The 19542-nt window shown below is 44.1% G+C and overlaps 1 protein-coding gene and 1 long non-coding RNA gene across 2 annotated transcripts in view; both read right to left on the reverse strand.

The window, feature by feature from the left end:
- MMP24 (matrix metallopeptidase 24) overlaps positions 1-19542 on the reverse strand; it is a 744834-nt gene that overhangs the window by 228604 nt on the left and 496688 nt on the right. The window lies entirely within an intron of this gene.
- Positions 17283-18018, reverse strand: LOC138581129 (uncharacterized). Its single transcript, XR_011304449.1, has 2 exons — positions 17942-18018; positions 17283-17667 (listed from the first exon to the last, which is right to left on the reverse strand). It is a non-coding gene; the product is annotated as an uncharacterized lncRNA (long non-coding RNA).

Genomic DNA, 19542 nt, shown 5'->3' on the forward strand with positions numbered 1-19542 from the left:
CCAGCAATGATCTGACAATTAGTTTCTTTATTTTATTTGAATGTTTGTTCAGCATTGGCCCTAGCCAGAGCGTTTCGAAGCGCCTTACATGGTTGAAAGGTTGAAAAGTTTGGAGTTGAAACAGAAGTTATAAAATGTTTTCAGGATAGGAATATAAGGATAGGCAAGTGGTAGCAGTGGAGGCGGATAGGTTATGTGTGGGGAAACAGGATTATTTTAGTCTTTCAGAAATATTGTATTTATTTGACAGTAGCAACGCACAAATCACATGGGGTAATCATTTATCATGGGAATCGGACCACTATGCTTATAGATCTCTCTGCTTATCACCCAAAGAATTCTCCAATTGAAATACCCCTTTGCCCGACTAGACAATCGCTCATCAACACAAAGATGGAACCTCAACCTTGAAGTCATCAGACTGGCGGGCAAGTGCTTTGAAGCACCAACAAGCCACTATTTTTTTGTTTGCCCTATGAGATACCTAAGTAAAGATAGAAATATAAAAAAACACAAAAGACTGAAAAACAATGAAAGATAGACAAAATCACGTCAATAATACGAGTTTTTTTATGATTTGCAAGGCAAATGAAAAAAGGAGGCGCCCACTTCTGCCTTAGTCTAGCTGTTGAAAAATCCTTAACAGAGAAGACTATGAATAAAGCAAATTCTCTGCTGTGCATGTCCATGGACTCACTCGAGTTTCTTTCAAATTTATACTGGAATCGTAAAATAAAAACACAGAAATGTGAGGCAATCAATGTCTCAGAGTCATGACTGCTCGCCAGATCCTCGCCATGATGATTCAGTGCAAACAGCAAAACACAGACATGCACACAACGGCGCCCGCGTGCTCATGCCCACATAGACACAAGAACAAAATAAGGAGCAGAATTGATCAAATTCTATTTAAAGAATAGAAACCATTTTCTCACAAAATCTGTTTATACTGTTGTAAACGCTATATCTATTGAGTCGTGCCTGCAGGAGATTCTGTAAACAATATTTCTATGCAAAGGTCAAAATTTGTATGTTAGCACAGCACTAAACCCCGATTAATTCGCTTGGACAAAGTACCTCACAGAAGGATCCGCATCCTTTCCCTTAAATGACCCGTAAGGCAGTGCTGCCTCCATAAAAAGCAGGACATGAACTAACTTCACGAGGATCCAGAATTGTGGATCCTGTCAATATATTGACATTGAATGTAGACCGGGCGTTGAGATGCACGGATATCATCTTTGAACAGGTTCCAGGAGTTGGGAATGGTTCGATAGCTCAGGCTATCTATGGAAAGGAGAGGAGCCTTCATGGGTCACTCGTGCGTAAAAACAGGTAGTTGCGCTGGGGGTCATCAGTAAGGGTTGCAAGTATTCACCGACCCCTGGTGGCCTCTGGACCAAACTTCGGCAGTCGAGTCCACTTTGGTTGCAGGTTCAAATGCAGCAATTGTACGGCTCTGCGACTTTCAGCAACAAAGTTACAGTGTTGATTCCCAAATGGGACAGTGGTGATGTCTCCGCTCCTGGTGGATGGATCAGGCCAGTTTCACTGTAGCAGGCTTCAGGTCACAGAGGGGCACAGCTACAAAGCACCTGTAAGGTTCGTCACCACAGCTGGGCGACACAGTAACTACATGTACTGTGGTTTGAGCGCTCTCTCTTCACTCTGGGAACGCAAAGTATACAAATTTCGGTGTGAGAGTGCCATGAACACAGAGCTTGCAATGTCCCAAGTTTTAAGGATCTACTCGAAACGGTGGCGGTATCAGAGCAAAGGTCCTGCGCAAGCTGGTCAACCTACTGGTTAGCCCAGGGACACTTCAGAGAAGGCTTACTTGCAGTGTTTAATGAAGGTGCCGAGAAAAGTTGGTCTCACTATTCAAATGGGTCGAAATGTCTTCGCAGACCTTCTAGTTCAATCAGATGCAGAGGGGCCCAGGGGGACAACAGCGGGCTCAGGGTGCTAAACCTTCCAGCGGGTCACCAGTGGTTCCTCGACTCGGCTTCTTAGTTTCAGGTTACTTGGATCCTATCCTTTGTTTAGTGAGAACTCAAGAGTTCGATATGGTACGGGTGTTTGGAGTCTTCTCTTATCCAGAATCTCCTTCGCGCCAAAACGAAGAGGACCCAGAGGGAGATCTGCTCACATACGGGCACGCCATACGTGGACAAATCACAGACCACGGTGGTCCCAGTCATTCATAGCACGGAGACTCTCTGACACCCAGGACGTGTATTGGAACCAGACAGTCCAACCCACATCCTGGAAGCACACACACAAGGCATGTAGAAGCCAGAAAAAGCTTGGTTTTTCGCGGGAGAATGGATGCCCAAATAAGGACTGACCCGGGTCGGCTCCACCTGGGTAAACTGAAGGGGCAAGATGGCCAAGGGACAGGACAAAGGACTTTGTGGCATGGCTATTTTAGAGCCAATCCACCTATTTGTCCCAAACACGGTAAACAGATTACCTGGCAGGAAAGGGTTAAAAATATATGAATAGATAAGCTGCCACCAACCCTGCCCACAGCACATCTGCACTTCTAAAAAATCCTTTGAGGGTGTCTAGGGCCTTTAGAAATGACAGGAAGACCCAAGTGCAGTGTACTGTAAGGTACATTGTAAACTTGCAACATGTTGCAGAAAAGTTGCAACATTGACAAGGACTAAGGGAAACAAAGTCTCCAGTACTGACTGTCTTTAAGGGCACGTCAGTTTCCCCATAACAAAGTGAACAAAAAGCCCAGAGGAGTGCAGCAGAAGGCTGTGCTCCACTGGCAAAGTCAGACTATGGTGTAAAACACCAACAAAAAGTGGCGGAGGGTCAGGGAGGGTACACAACTGGAGGGAAAACTTCACACAAATGGGAATCTTTCCTAAAACTTGCTTCTCGGCCAGGGGGGTCACCTTACCGCCGAGAATGTGGTCACTTTTAATGTAGCACTAATAGGTGTTGCTCTTGGACCACACTGTTTATTTCAGAAGGGTAAACTATCTCATCAAATATTTCACCATCCTATAATGATGTCTATCAGTGCTTGAGTAGCAACATGCCGCTAGCGACAAAGTCTAGCAGTCTCAGTCAAAGAGAATGGATTTTGTGTGTCTCTGCACACAAACCTCACTGCACACCCAATGCGCGAGTCCATCAATTTTTATTTTTTACATATAGAAATTAAATCAATAGTTCTTAGCTAACACTTTACAAACAGAAATATGTTATTACATTACAGAAGAAATTATTTTGAAATTGTTTTAATATCAAATTTCAATTGCGTATTTCATACTTTATAGTGCAAAAGAATATACTATTATTTATCAATCGTTTCAACAAAATAACAAAATTTAGATGAAGCAAAGCTTCATACAGTAATAATCTTCATTGTATTTGGTAAGAACAGACTCTAGTGGAGTATCCAAGTTGGGTGATCTACAAGCTTCCCACAAGCTCCCCCTGGGTCGGGCATTTGGTGATGCTCTGCGTTTGTGAATTGCTCACGTTTATGTGTGGGGATTGGAGGGTCTGCATTGCCTATTGATCTCAGGTGTTGTTCCTGAGTAAACATAGGCTTCCTGCATTTTGCAGACACAGGTTTCAAAGGCCCAGTCTGCTATCTTGGGTAATATTTCCAGCAGAGACAGGCGTGGAGGGGTGCAAGCTCTGCACCACTCCACGGAGGATGGCATGGCTCACTAAGTAGCTTCCCAGGGGTGTAACCTCACCCATGATGAATTGATGAGCACCGTAACAGCCTTTCATTCTCTGTCTCCCTCATCCTATGTAAGGATTTCGAACACCACAGGACGAAAATAAAGGACCTGCTGAGCCATTATTTTTAAGATTCTCGAGAGAACTGTGTTGTAGCACCTTGAAGCATTTTTGTGCTAGTTGGAATTTCAACAATGGTCACAAACCAAATAATCGGACAGACTCAAGGAATATGGCAAAGTACTACTTTCTTATCAATTCAATAAAGCTGGGTCAACTGGCAGAAATCAGACTGATGCTTCTACACTCACACAGCAGTTTGATTTACACAAAGGACTTATACCCCAGTATCATTCTACATGTCAAAATACAAAACCTATCAAGAGTAGGGATTGGTAAAGGGAACATATCTACTTATAGAACATAGAAGGATTAGTTCATCATTGGCTACCCCTTATCTGTAGGGCACGTCTCGAACTACCTCTAAACACATATAGTACTGATTATAATGGACATAACAACAGTGGATTGGTTCCCGCAACATTGTATGTTAGGCTGTCACCCAACCCCACTGATTGGTTGGTATGCTATCCCAAACTTGGACTTTTAGCTCTTTACTAGCACGTATGTGAAACAAAACCTAGGTGTTTGAATCCTATCAGACTACTCCCAATTTTCCCAATTAGTCTATCATCTGTCATTGGTAGGCTATCAGCCAAAGTCTTCGGTTTGTAGTGTACCGTGTTACTGCTCACTGTCCTGGAACATTCAAGGGAGTGGGAGCACACAACTATCTTAGTTTAAGGCTCTAATGAATAGCCTTTGTTTTAGACTTTGAAGTCAAAGTTGAAAAGACCACAAATTTGTCCATTTCAGCCTTCTATTTACTGCTATTTGATTTAATTATGTAGGGTGCTGTTGCTCCTCTAGAGACTTGCTCATCCTATCTCATATGAACTTTATACATTTTTATTAACCAGCAGTTTGGCTCCCAGAGATGTTTTCGTCTTCTTCCATCTAAGAGGAATGTCCCACCTTCAGCGCTTATCCATGTACTCCCTTTGTGCTCTGTGCTTATCCTGTTAAAAATGGCATCATCGCTTTGGGCCAACCTAGACTCATCGTCGGCTCTGCGCAGCAAACTGTTTTCCTGCATCTCCTGATTCTTGTAGCATCAGCCGTTCTCTGTGGTAGCTTGGTTAATTTCAACGTGAGCCAGTGTCCATTTTCCAAATATGGCTATGCTTGCCACCTTATATATTGCTCTATAGCAAGCTTCTATACGTTACACTTGACCACCTTTCCTCACACGCCTGAAGTCAGGCAGGGGATATTGTGAGACATTGATACCGCCGGCAGAGACTATGCACAGCCAGGAAGGAGTGCAGTGCCTAAAGACCCTGCTAAGCAGCCAGGAGAGTGTCACCGGGAGCCAGTAGCATCTAGAAGGACTGCAGGAAAGATGGTAGAGCTCTATTAGAGGACAATGGTAAATAACCCTGAAGTCCCTGGGACAACGTGCCTACCAAAGGTGGAGACACCTGCACAGAGACCTTAAATCTTGGGTGTCTTTTAGATCCAACAATCTAAAGCCTAGGATGTTGTGAAGGGCACCATATCCCTGCTAGTAAGCAGGAAACTATAACCCTTGAAAGTGAAAGGTGAGGAGTCAGCTTTTCACAGTGAGAAAGGCACAATCAGGCCCATTGTGATTTTAGCAGTGCAGGAAAAAAGTTAAGGTAATACCGTTTACCTCAATTTTTCCCACACCTCACAATTACAAGTTTTCGGGTAGTACCAATGCCGGTATAACCAGACGGTAAACCAGCAATGTTTATAAGGTAAAGTGGAGGAGTCCCCTCCAGCTTTAAGCTGGAGGTAACTCCTCCACTTTACCTCTGGAGATTTTTTAAGATAAAGTGGAGGAGTTTCAAGCTGGCGGTAACTCCTCCACTTTACATGAAAAAATTGGCAGTATTACCATTCGGTAATACCAGCGGGCAGTGGTGGTATTACAGACAAATATCCCCAATGGGGTCCTATTTACTCCATTAAATAGGGATTTAGACCAGCCGACCACCACTTGTAATCAGTGATACCGCCTGACCAGTATCAGTAATTCCATTTGCCGGTATTCCAACAGATTTATCAGTGGAATACTGGCAAACTCATAATGAGCCCCAACATCTCTGAATTGTCTAAGAGACGTGCGAGAGGGAAAGAAAGAAGTATTTTGGTAAAGCCATAATTGTGGGCAGCTTTGCTTTTAGTGCCCTGGCCTATTTATTTATGTATTGTGCATTTGTAAGGTGCTTATACATCAAGTAAATTGGGTTTCAAAATGCCCAGAAGGCAACGGAGAGGGAACATCGGAACAAAAGGCAAATATGATAGCAATGAAGAGAAAGAAAGAGGCAGTCCGACTAGGCCTTGTGAGCATTCAGAACGTGCAAGTCCAGAGAGAGAGAAGGGAGGGGGTAAGTGATAGGAGTTACACAGAGGGAAGTGCTAGGGAGTAAGATGACGGCAGCTGTTAGGTGCCTGGCAGAGATCACTTGGTAAGAGTGGTCAACTGCAAATACAATAAGTGCAGGCCTGTGAGATAGCACTGGCCAGTGGGCGCCTGAAGGCAAGTGCTGTGAGTGGGCAGATGCTGAAGGCGATTGGGGGAGTGAGGCCAGACTCAGAAGGACACATAACGGCCGTAGTCACCAATCTGAGGGACTGTGGGGTTTAGCAAGGGAGCCAGAGGGGAAGGAGGAGGTGAAAAGGAAAGTCTTGAGGAGCTTCTGGAATTTGAGGAGATCTGGCTCAAGATAGAGAGGAAGGGGGAGGCTGCTCTAGAGGAGGGAACCAGCCAAGGAACGAGATTGGCCACCAGCTCGCTGATCCAGTCTGATCAGGTATGTATGAATCCCTCATGGCACCTGGCCACACCCCTGGCAGAGGTGGTTTGTGGAGACAGTTCTGGGGGGATTTGTAGAATGAAGCAGGGACATATAACATTATGTATTGTTTAAATGTCCGGAAGTAGGAGTTTTAACCACTGCGTTACGGGTATGCCAGCAGCAACAGAGAGTTGTGCTGCCATGTCTTCATTTAATTAGAACCCCTGATTGGTAAAGAACCCTATTGTGGTTGCCCATCGGCTTCCTGGTTTTCTAAAAAAAATGTCATTACCTTGAAAGCAGGTGTCCACAGCTGTGATATTACAGCATTCCACAGACCAGGTGTCATGTCAAAAGGGCATGCCATAACATAAGGTTCCCATCATAAAGAAATAACGAGTCTGCCACTGCCTCAGTCACCTTCTTCACACCCCACCTCACCGACATCCGCCCCGCCTCTAGAGTCAAATGGTATGGTGTGGGGGGCAGAACAGACACTTGCATGGCAGAGACTGATTGGCTGTGTTGCTGCCGCATACTGCCCGGCAGGGGAGTTGCTAGGTCTGGAAACGACCCGGGGCTAAGCTGATGTCGGAACTGTTGGGACTGGGGGCTAGCTAGTCTTTTGGCTGTAGCTCCTGGGATTCTATCCGGGGCTGCACCCAAAAGATCAGGGGCTATAGCCCTCTTAGCCCCCCCCTAGCAACGCCCCTGCTGCCCGGCTGCATCCTACTGCTCTGGAAAAAAGAGCACCATTAGGGCAGTAGCTGAATGGTTGCATATTAAAAGCTCCTTAAACCCGACCACATATACTTATGCCATTTCTGCTTACCTGGAAAGAGAATGGAGAAGGCTCTGAGTGGAAATGTTTGTGGCTCAGACACATCGAGCCCCGGCCTTGCTAAAGCCTACTGTGCCCCACTCTTCTGTAATAAGAGCAACACGCAGTGGTATCTGGTGAAACATGTGTGTCTGTGTTCTCTGGGCAAAATGGGCTTCAGGAATCGCACGGCATCATTGTTTTGTCTGTTGCGGCAGAGAATATCAGGGACGTGGGAGTGGGTTTGCATCACGACAGGTATTTTTGTTTGTTTCTCTGGAAAAAGAAGCGAGGATGGTGTAGGAGGGTGGCGACAAACCACTCATTTATGGTTTTGTCTCATGAAGCTGAGGTGGGGGGTGAGCAAGGCCGGCACTCAAATTTGCGGGGCACGGGCAGCAAAAGATATGTGGGTCCCTTTATTTGAATTGCAGAAAATGATGTCAATAAATGTGCTATTAATATCCGTGGGGATGAAATGAATTGACATTATATATCTGAATTTTAACTGTGAATATTACGGTTGTAGCAATATCAGGAGTGAGTCTTATTTTGGCTTAGCCTAGTGAGCTGAATCGTTTGTAGAGATGGGTACTGTAGTACCTGGGATCCGCAGGTAAGCAGCCAGCACGCAGGAACCATGTGGGAGTCAAGTAAATACAAAAAGGAAATGTACTTTAATACTTAGAACTCAGGCAGAAATGTTACATGGGAGTAAAGGGCTGGGCCTCTTTCTGCTACAGGTTCCCATCTACAAGTCCCCACCAACGGTCATCTCCAGAAACCCCTGCTCTAAACATTCTGCTTTCCCTCTGGCATTCCTAAGATAGCTGACCCACACTGACTGCAAGGAAAGCATTCACTGAGCACACAGTAATGATGAGTAAATATGCTAAACAGGTACCTCATAAGAAGGTACTGTGACGAGGAAGGGCAGGACAAAGAGTAATGAAGATCACTGGTGAGTAATTCAAACATACCGAATGTGACGGCACATTGCAAGGACATAAGGGCACGGATTGGCTCTGGGCCAGACAGGGCAAAGTGCATTTGCTGCAGGATAGTGCAATCGTAAGAAAGCCTATTTTCCAGAAAGGCACTGAGGCAGTCAGAGTAAGCAATTCCGCAGGTCTTCAAATGTCATCAATAGGGCTCAAGCCCAGAAAAAAGTGTGAGGGGGATCATTATCATACGCACAGGCACTGAACGTATCCTAAAGTGAAATACATACATTTAATTCAACTGGCCTTTCATAATAGAAGAAAATTCAAAACAGAAACAAGCATTGTCTTTCACAAAATGAATCATCAATACCCGAGAAAAAAATAAAACAGCTAGAGGAAACTTTCCTTGAAGAATGCTGGCAAAGTATAAAAGGTGTCTACCTTTTAACCCAAAATCTATATTAAAATATTCTATGGAAGCCAAAATACCAATACAAAATGTGTGTTTTGTAGACACTTTCATGTGGTTTTGTGGGTTAGTGGGTTCAAATCCTGGTGGGCGAAAACCTGAGCAAACAAGGTTTTTTGCATGCTGGCCTCAAAAACACCCAAACGGATGGAGTAGACACTGTCAATCCACATGTAATCTCCATTTGTACCCTGAAAATCAGCACAGGGACAGGAAGAACAACTTCATTCCAGCATCCTCTCTTCCCACATCCATGGACCTGGTAAATCATCACAACAAATGTGCCCTCTGATTCTATCCCCTCCTCACCAAACGTTTGGCCTTCAACAATACTCTGTTTTATAAATCAGACTTCAAAAGGACACGCATCATAATTAAAGTACTCCAGCAATATCGGAATCCTTATAGAAATATGCTAAACAAAAAGTGTACAAATGTTGCATTATTTTCACCCCATCTTGAATGCTACAAATACCAGAATGCAATTCCACAAAATTATAAACCATGGCTTGTAGGCTGTCTTAATCATAGCAAAATATAATGTGAAATGGTAACCTTTTGCATCGTTTTACAAAGGCATGCTTTATATGATGATAGCGATATGGGACATTCTCCCCAAAAAAATAACACACCAAATGCGGACATATGAATACTTTCAAGATAGTGCGCAACTCTTTTTTGTCAACATATTTGAATTGTCTTAAAAAAAGACAGATTTGGACCGCAACTAGTTTTTCTGTATGTGCTTTCTGAATAAAAGCACCCTTTCAAACCAAAACAACGGTTCTTAAATGGACCAAAAAGCGTGAGTGATAAGCTCTAACTGTAAGTCACCCTAGGGCGGGCGGGAGGTATTTGTCTCTAGATAGGGGTCACAGGGGTTGGGAGCTGACAGCACAGCCTCGCTAAAACAGGCACAAAGAAAGGCCCTGTGGCTGGAAGCAGCCCAGTCTGCGTTACTTCTTGTACTCATAGCAGCAGGTAGCTGGGGGCCCCAAGAGTGCCGCGCCCAGAACGACAGCACAGACTGCCCATGCCTCAGGCCGGCTCTGGGGGAGAGCGTAGGGAAGGTATGGTAAGGCACTAGCATGCTCATGTGCCATGCGGACGGAAGAGATAAAACCAGTAGTATCTGAAAAAGAAGTTCTGGTAAAGATTATTGCAGGAGAACATAAACAATAAGAAGCACATCTGGCAGGGCAACAAAACGCACCAATTGCCTTCAATCGCAAAACAGCCAAAAATGTTGATGGATTTTATGCCATCAGAAAATGTCAGCATAATTTAAAGTTTGTAGAAAATGCAAAGAGAACTGACCAGACCACCAAATCCAGCGCCAGCAAACACATGCTAGTTTTATATTGTGTGCACAATTGAAATGGCCCCCACACATGGCCTTTCCCATTCTGGAATGGTGTGATAGGTCTAAAAACGATGGTCTGGAGGGTTGCCCAGAGCTTTGACGGTGGTGTTATAATTCTGCGAAACCTTCCGCATATCACTCCTCAGTGCTGCATTTGGCACCGCAGTGGGACAGGGTAGGCCCAGACGTGGTTCCTGACCTTGCCTTGCTAGAGACTCAAGCTATCCCCCAGTGAAGCTGCAACATTCCCAGGGATGCTTGTAGTCTTTTTCAGGAGGGATGTGACCCAGTAGCTCGGGCTTGCACAACCTTTAGGGGTGGGACCAAGTCTAATTTGCCTATGGTGTTTGCCATTTTGTAATGTCATGGTGGAACTGAAAAAACGATTGTCTGGACGCTTGATCAGTGAGTGTTTCTTTGACTCGTTCATAGCTTTCCAACCATTGCTCCTTGACCACCCATTACCAACGATATGATATGATGTGGTATTCATAACGCAAGTATACACAAGTGCTTCAAGGCGTGAAATATTAGGCCTCAGGATACTTCCTGTCCACATCAGGATTCGAAATTAGGATTGGATAAGCAGGAGCTAAAAGCATCTCTTGGGTATCCAGCATTAACCAGTGACCAGGCGCTACTGCTTAGGTACTAGGAGCATGTCACATGTCTGGCTCCTTCTTTTTTGTTCACTTACATATGTAGGGCTGGTGGTTTTCTTCACTGACAGGCAGGAAGTGAACATTCAAAAGGTACTACATTTGTAGACCTTACCCTTCTCATATGTCCTTACACTCTTTTCCTAAGAGTTCAGTCACATCATGTCATTCATGCACATAGGGGAAGAAGCAGACCTGAAACACAGCAATAATTTCTGTGCATGAAGATAATCAGTTAGGTTATGAAGACTTTCTGGTAATACTGCTGCTTTTTTGCTTACTTTACTTTCCCGGTATATGGGCATGTTTGTGTGCGTTGTGGTCTCTTCATGGTTTGTGTGTACTAGTACAAATCTGTAGTACGTGAGGGGGTATTAGCTACTTATTACATGTTTCACAGTACGGGAAACTCTGAAAATAAAGCATTCATCATTATACTATGTAGCATGGCAAAAATCTGAATATTGGACCTCTATGGTGCATGCTGCAGACAATGCCTACCTTTCTGCAAGGGGTGGCTGCTATACTGGAAAGAAGTCTGTAGTGCAATGGTGTTTATAGCAATGGATTCTGTGCTGAATTATGTATCTCATGATAGTCCTCCAAATGACCTCGGATAGTTTTGTGGCAACATTATATTGACAATCCCTTGTGGAAGCTTGTTATTAAAACTAAAGGCACATGTGATGGCATCAGTGATGTCATCTATGACATTTGTGATGTCATCTTTGAGGTCATGGGTGTTAGTCTTTGCAGTGCACAGTGGTAGAGCGAGTTATGGTTGCGTACCTTACCATAACTGGCAAATTTCTGGGGGTTTTCGGTTTTACCTGTAACCATAACATCCCTGTAGCAACGTTTTTTCCATTGAATTTCATAGGTTTTTTGGTAGTGCAACTTAACCATAATGTTCCTTTAACAATGTTTTCTGTTGGTTTATTTCATAGGTTTTTGGTAGGGCAGTGTATCCATAAAGTTCCTGTAGCATAGTTTTTTCAGTGAAGGAGATATGTTTTTAGTAGCGCAACGTAACCATAACATCCCCGTTAGCAGTGATTTTTGTTAGTTAATCTGATAGGTTTTTTGTAGGGCACTGTAACCAGAACGTTGCTTTAGCACAGTGTTTTCTGTGAAGGTGAAAGGTTTGTGGTAGAGCAACTGAATCATAATGTGCCGTTAACAATATTTGTGCATAGAACCCTTGGCTGCCCTCATGATGAACTTGTTGAAAGGGCAAATTCCCCTGTGTATGTATCAATTTGTGCTACCCCTTCCCTTTGGTAACAAGTGTGTGTATTTTAGAAATTGAAGATGTACATGTTAAATGTTGGGGAGTGTGTGCGTGGTTTTTATTTTTCTGTTAACAATGCATGGTTAGTCTGTGGTGCACAGTACTGTGTCAGATGGCTGCAGGGGAATAATATGGAGGTTTCCTAGGGAGATCGCACCTGGCTGGCGTATGTGCAATCACAATGCAAGTTTCCGTAGGACTCCAGTACTAGCCACATCGTCCAACGCAGGTTTCAGTAGTTGTGGGAGTGCACGTCTGTCTGTTGCACAGCTATTCACATGCATAGGGCATCCTCTGTGTGCTGGTAACACCGCCCCTGTCGCCAGACCTACGGATTCATATGGTAGGCTACGGCATTTGAGGCAGTCATGGTGAGTGCATGGGTTGCTGTGAAGACATACCAATGTATGGCTGCAGCTTGCCTGGCCCTATGATGCCCACTGGAAAACAAGGAATAGCAACCTCCAATGTATGGTGGGCATGTTAAATGTCGCATGCATTTGAGTGATGTGCTGCTTGCCTTTCTATGACGCATAAAACAGACACACTGTCTCTGCAGTGAGCACTTTGACGGAAAGTGTCAAGGGTTTGCCGGCGAGTCGAACAGTTGGAGTAAACATTTAATTGCAGGAGTAACAGTCTGCAGTGAGTCTGCAAAATGGCAAAGCTGGTACGCCTTGGTCACTCACATACAAGTGCATATAAAAAGAATTAAACAAACAGCACATTCTTCAGAGCACAAAGCATATCAGTGGTGGTTAGAAAAGTAGTGTAGCCGCATGGGTCTCGCTGAATACTTCTCTTCCTGCTCAACGTAATGAAGCAGCGTTTCACCTTGTTGTAAGAATTATTTTATTTCAGAATGTATTCATATTCGTGAATACTGGTCCTACGGCTAATGGCGTACCATGAACTGTCTGTACTGCACGTGACGAGAACTGAAATCGAGGCACAAGGCACCAGTGAGCAGGGTACTGCCCTTCCAACAATGAACGAGGATAATTTCATGTACAGCATTCTGCACAGCTGCTCCGGCCACCACCAGGGACAGTTGTGTATGGCAGCGGATCCTTAATACATCCTTGCACACCATTGGCTGCACTGCAGACCCTTACCTGGCAAAGGGCATTGTATTGTGCATGTACTGCGACGCGCGACTCTACAAAGTCAAAGTACTTGAAAGGGCTTGGGAAGGGTCGGTCCAGGAGCATGACAATGACTGACAGCTATTTAAGTGAGGGCCACCCAACATTTCCCTCTCTTTGTGCACTTCCCCTATATTATCCCTGTAAGTGGTGCCCCTTCAGTACCGGGCCTTGCCTTCCTTTCCTTCTCTGTGGTGTGTTACAAGATCAAAATAGATGGAAAGCAACTGGAAGAGGAAAAAAGTTCAATGGAAAAAACTGCTTTCAGAGTTGGAAAGGCACAAATAGACGTCTTCACAATGTACTGCGCTTTCTCCATTCCTGGACGAAATGAAAAGTAACGCAGCCACATCCATGTCTGCGTAATGCGATAAAAATGTATGCATTACATCAGAAACATACGCATGACCTAGGCAAATGCCTCCTTCATCGCAAACAGTATGGAAACTCCGGTAACATATTGTGCACTTTTCCCGCCACAATAAAGAACAATAATGGCGGCATGATCGCGCGTCACCAAAGTCTCACAAACACTAATCAAAAGCAGTCACCGCATTGCAAGTACTCCATACCAGTTCAAATCCACATAGTAGTATCCAAAATGAGCAACCAATGCAGTGTGTTCCATTCACTTTCAATCAATGTATTCCGAACTCCCCCAAAAACCGTACACTGTGGCGCGTGAATCACACAGCCATAACCGCAACTTCCACATTTGTATCAACAAATACACCGTGTATCACACCCAGAAACCTTATTCAGCAATGCCGTGGCGTGCACAGGGCCATCGCTATGGCTGCCATCTGCAAACGGGCTGCATGTAGCACGTGAAACCATGTATCTATCGTAATGTCCGCTGACTTATCGTGCTGTGCGTGGGAGTGGGGTAATAAATGTCAACCAGGGTAGGCGATTTTGTTGTCAGAAGAGCCATTTTGTATTTTTTTTTAAAGCTGCTTCCATAGAAACTATTTTTTTCCCGGTTTTATAAGTGTTTTTGTTTGCTGTATTTCGCCTCACATTCTTACAATAGCGTCTTCAGTGCAGCCTGTAGATTCGAAAACAAAATGTCATTGCCACTGGGTGACAAAGAATTGCCATTTCCATTGAGAAGGTGCACATATCGATAACCAATGTTGTCATCCCCACAGGACTGCATCCAAGCAGCAAGCAAGAAGTTACAGATGCTTCTGTTGATAAGACGCCTTCTGACCTCTGGCTGACAACAACATTCATTGGAATCATTATAAACTGGTCTTGGTGGTTTACATGAGAAAAGCACCTTTGCAGTGGGAAAAATGCGCTTAACTGCTTTCATCATCTTTTTGAGTTGACAGTACACACATCAACAAGCCATGGACCCCAAAAAGCAAGCCTCAATAGTGCACAACCACAATGTGTACAGTTGCGCAAGTGGCTACTCATTGACATTCTGCAAGCAAGTCTCCGGAATTACGCACATCGACACCGCACCACAAAGTGTCCACTTCCTCCAAATTCAAATTGCCATTAAAGCCTCTTTCCACGGCATACTGGAGCAGATCTAGCACAAAGCGATCAACCACTATGTAAACTGTGCTTCTTGCCATCTCTGCCAGCCACACTACACAGAGTAATGAAACAAAATATGGCCTCCCTTTCCTGTGACGCACACCTTGACCACCTAATTGGACAATTACCACAGTCACTTTTCCATTGGCCAACATGGTGAGAAGCGCAGATTGTGCCACATGTGTTCTCCATGTAACACTAGCAGTTCTATGCAACATTCCCCTGCAAACATACCACGCCCAGAAACATTGTTGCACAATCCCTCAGCCTCCACAGTCCCATTTCCATTGCCACCGTTCTGAAAATCCCTGGATGCGGCTTTCGTGCTCCGTGCGTGCATGGGGGAAGAAATGTCAACCAGGGTAAGGGCTTTTGGCTGTAGGGGTGGCTCTGAAAAGAGCCATTGTGGTTTTTTTTTGTTTTGCTGCTTCCACACAAAGAGCTTGTTTTCAGTTTCATAGAGTAGTGTGTTTTCTGTTCGTCCTCAGATTTTTACAGGAACCTTTTGAATGCATCTTGGAGATGAGCAAACAAAACACCATTACCAATGGACGACAACGAAATGCCATTTGATAGCAAGACCTCTGCATTTGCAGAACTAATGATGTCATTGTTACATAAAAACATGCCACGAGCGCACAGAAATTCCTACATGCTTCTGTTACTCAGACACCTTCCAGCCCTTGGCTGGGTAGAACAGACAATATAAGTGGTCCATACTCTTTTTGGAGGTATGGTGGAGAAAAACACCAGGCCAGTGGGAAAAAGCCTCTTGACTGCATTCATCAGCCTCTTGAGTCGACGGAGCAAACGTAAACAAGACACGTAACCCAAATGCAAGCTGCCATAATGCATGACGACAACATGCACAGTAGCGGTACTGGCCAGGTCTCTGCAAAGTGCATGCATATCGGCTGAATTGAGGTCATCGACAGTGCACCACAATGCTTCCACTGCTTCCAAATTGAAATTGCCATGAAAGTGTATTTCCTGGGCATACTTGTGCAGATCTATCACAAAGACAACACCCAAAGTGAACACAATGCGTTTCTCCATGTCCGCCAGTGTCACTATGCACAGTAATGAATACCAGTATTACCACCCCTTCCTCTGCCCCACACCCTCAGTACCTGATTGGATAACCCACACACTGCCATTTCCATTGGCCAGCATTGTGTGAAGTGCAGATTGTGGCACGTGTGCTTCCCAAAGTACCATGACGGCCACGCCCCAGTAAAGCATGAACAGTCCTTCTTTCCTTTCCACTATCCTCTTCCCACCACACCCTCATTAGGTATTGTTAAGTAGTCACACACGCATCCACCAATGCCAACCAAGACGTCAGCATCTAACACTGTCAGTTCTCCACAAGGCGGCATATGGACTGTTACAAATTCAGCCTGCAAGTGTAATGTTATTGGAAAGCACGTCCAGTGGAAATTTCAGTGAAGCATTGCAGGATTTGTACATGCACATCATCCACATGAGCACCCATCACCATAAAATGTATGTATGAAGATTTTTTTGGCAGTATATTTACAACTCTGTTATAAGTGCCTCTGCGCACGATATCTGCCACTAAGTGTCCATTATGTTTTTGAAAAACATAGTGGTTTCCCCCCCCATCTCCTACCATGAAGTGGCACTTCAATGGTATTGCCCTGCAACATTTTCATTTAGCCAGATCATACAGCGTATTAGCGAAACAGGAACTCTCTTCTTTCCTTCCGACAATGCTACAAATTGTGTTCGCCACTAACCCATCTCCTACATAAATCGTAAAAATATGGCACCAAAGCCACCACTGAATGTGTCTTACCAACCTAAAGGCAGTTCCCAAAAGGTCAGTGTGTGCACGGCTGTGTTTCTTTGTATGCTGCACTATTGCCACAGACTATTTTTAAATCTGCCAGCTTCTACTCTCCGCCCTCAGCAACTCATCCATAGGAGGACTGCACAACTTGTCGTTGGTCTGAAGGCCAGGAATCGTATCTCTACTGGACTAATATTTCTGCAATAGATCTCAGTGGCTGCGAAGAATAAAATAAAAACCCTGTGCATTATGCACAAGGCCTTCTGGCCTTCCACTCTCACTTCCTAAATGTCTCCTTGCTCGAGATCTTCCCTCATCCACCTCCTGCTCCCTCAGGTTCAGTTGCTTCTGCACACAAGCAGTTGGAGGTAGATGTCTTTCTTCTGCTGGGTGTATTAACAAATCAGGCCAAAACCCAATGTTTTTTGTTTTCGGGGGAGCAAACTCGCAAAAGGGTTGAATCACAAGGATCAAAAGAGACAGTACCAGGGACCTGGTACTGAGGAGTTGCTTACCCCTCACTACTCTATATCAGAGCAAGGTTGGATATAATCCTAGTCACACATACATATAATTATCTAACAGTAGTCATTCGTGTCAGCCAGACAAAAGACTGAGGGTAGAGAGAGGAGGCATACCTGAGAATAATTTTAATTCAAAATTCAGAACATTAAAAAGCTACAAAATACGACATGTGTACAGATATAAAACAGATACAAGTGGTGTGAAAAACAAAACATATAAGGCAAGGCTTCGGGGGGCAGAGAGCCTTAGAGAGAAACAAAAACAGGTGAAATGACTTGATACACCTTCATTTTCTAATACAAAAATGTTGCAAAATGGCAAAATTTAGCATTTGCTGAGATATAAAGTGTCGACATGTTTCGGCCAATCGTCATATGGGACATTTTCTCAAGTGTCCATACAGAATCTAGTTGTAGTGGCCATCATCAGGACAAGACATTTCTTCAAATACAGCCTTATAAGTGATTCGATGTGGGTATCACGCACATCTAAAAAAATCCACATATATATAAAAATTAATCACAATGCATGAAAAACATTTACATAAATCTTAAAACTAAGTAACAATAACAATGTAACCTTTAGTCTTAAAAACTACCCTATATAGGCTGTTTTAATAGCCCAGCATATTTTTTGAAAACACACTCCAATAGTGTCATGTGCCCCGAACACATTCAAATACATGCGGTGCAACATATCCCAGGAGTTTTCCAGTGGGAGCATAAATTTGTGTGACATAGAAAAATTGGATCCAACTCTTACCAGTAGCTACTGAATAGAGTGTGATCAGTGAAAAAACCATCCATGGCTCTTGTACAGACGAAAGTATAGCACGATCTACTTGCTACAATGGTCGTCCAGAGGATTCCAAGTACACTCTACATGAACGAGAAAATTTATTCCCAGTGTTAATTTCATTTTATCTCATTTTAGGCCCAAAACTGTTTTTAATATAGTTTGAGGCAGTATGTGCTGTTGGCAGTCACTAAACCACAGGTTTACATAGGTTGACATATTTTCTTTCTAACCTGGCCTGAGAACAACTAATTATAGGATATTTTAACGTAATTACTTCGATATTTATCATTTAAATGGTGTCAAACAATGAAAAAACAATGAAAAAACAAATGTATCACAGGTCAAAAAGACTAATCATCTGTCCTAACAAAGCATCAGAGTTATTATTTCAAAAAGGGGAGAAAAAAGGGGAGTCTGGCCCTTGTACAAGAAAAAATGTATCGCAGTGCGCACCTTTGATATTCCAGAACACAGTCGCCAGCGGTATTTTAATGGGCTACGGGCACGGTTGTGTCAACGTTATGCAGCCAAGTGGAATTTATACCACGCAAGTCCGAGACAGTTAAACGGTTAGTTCGCAGAAAATCTGCAAGATGTAGAAAGAGAACTAATCAGCTTAGCAGCTCGGTAGGAATCGAGCACTTAACTTTAAACACGGTAAAGGACCGACGCTTACCTTAATATCCTGCAAGGGCCTACGGGTCCTCTTGTCCTCACCGCTGTGTACCAAGTGGTCAGAGCGGTGTTGTGGGAGGAGGCTTTTAAATACGTGTATCAATCACGTGATATTGGGTAGAACCTTTTTTTCTTTAAAGGTACAGTGTGTGTCCCCATCTGATACGGGGGAAGACAACCTGGACTGCAATTGTCCGAGTGTAGAGATGTTCCACGGAGATATATACACACAAAGTAAATTCAAAAGTAAATTAAAAAGAAAAATAAAAAGAACACCCTGGGACGATGGAGTGTCCCAACAGGAAAAATATAACTCGAAACACGTGGTGTATACACGTGTTTGAAGGGAGCTGATGAAAAAATGAGTCCCGAGGAGAGGTCTGAGCGTATTAGCGTCAACCCCTCACAAGGTAATCAAATCACCAAGGGTCAGAAAAAACGCACCGGGGTCGTAGAGTGTCCGATGGTGAAGTGTCTGCAGATTATTTATCACGTCACGTAATCAGGTTATTCTATTCCACCGAGGAGTTGAGCCCCTGATTTACCGTATTTAGTGTGTATATCAACCTTTGTTCAGCCCGGCTGAGAGACAAATCTCTCTTTCTTCTGCTGGGGCCTATCTCTGGAACAGGCTCTCTGCCTCCCTGGAACTTGCCGAGAACCATCTTCGGGTCTGGAAGCACCTCAAAACCTTTCCATGTGCTTCTTCTTTTTCCCTCCTCTCCCCTGCTCACTTCCTGCCTAAAACTGCTTGTGCACTGGTTTCCTACCCACCCTCTAATCTGTGCCCCAGCCCACCTCCCTCTCGATAGTTCCACCCCTGCACTGGCGTTCTGCCAACCCCCACACTTGGGGACTGTTTTCTTTAACCCTAACAGTCCAACCACCAC

This window comes from Ambystoma mexicanum, chromosome 3p, assembly GCF_040938575.1.
Source record: "Ambystoma mexicanum isolate Mex_15411 chromosome 3p, UKY_AmexF1_1, whole genome shotgun sequence".
NCBI classification, from domain to species: Eukaryota; Metazoa; Chordata; class Amphibia; order Caudata; family Ambystomatidae; genus Ambystoma; species Ambystoma mexicanum.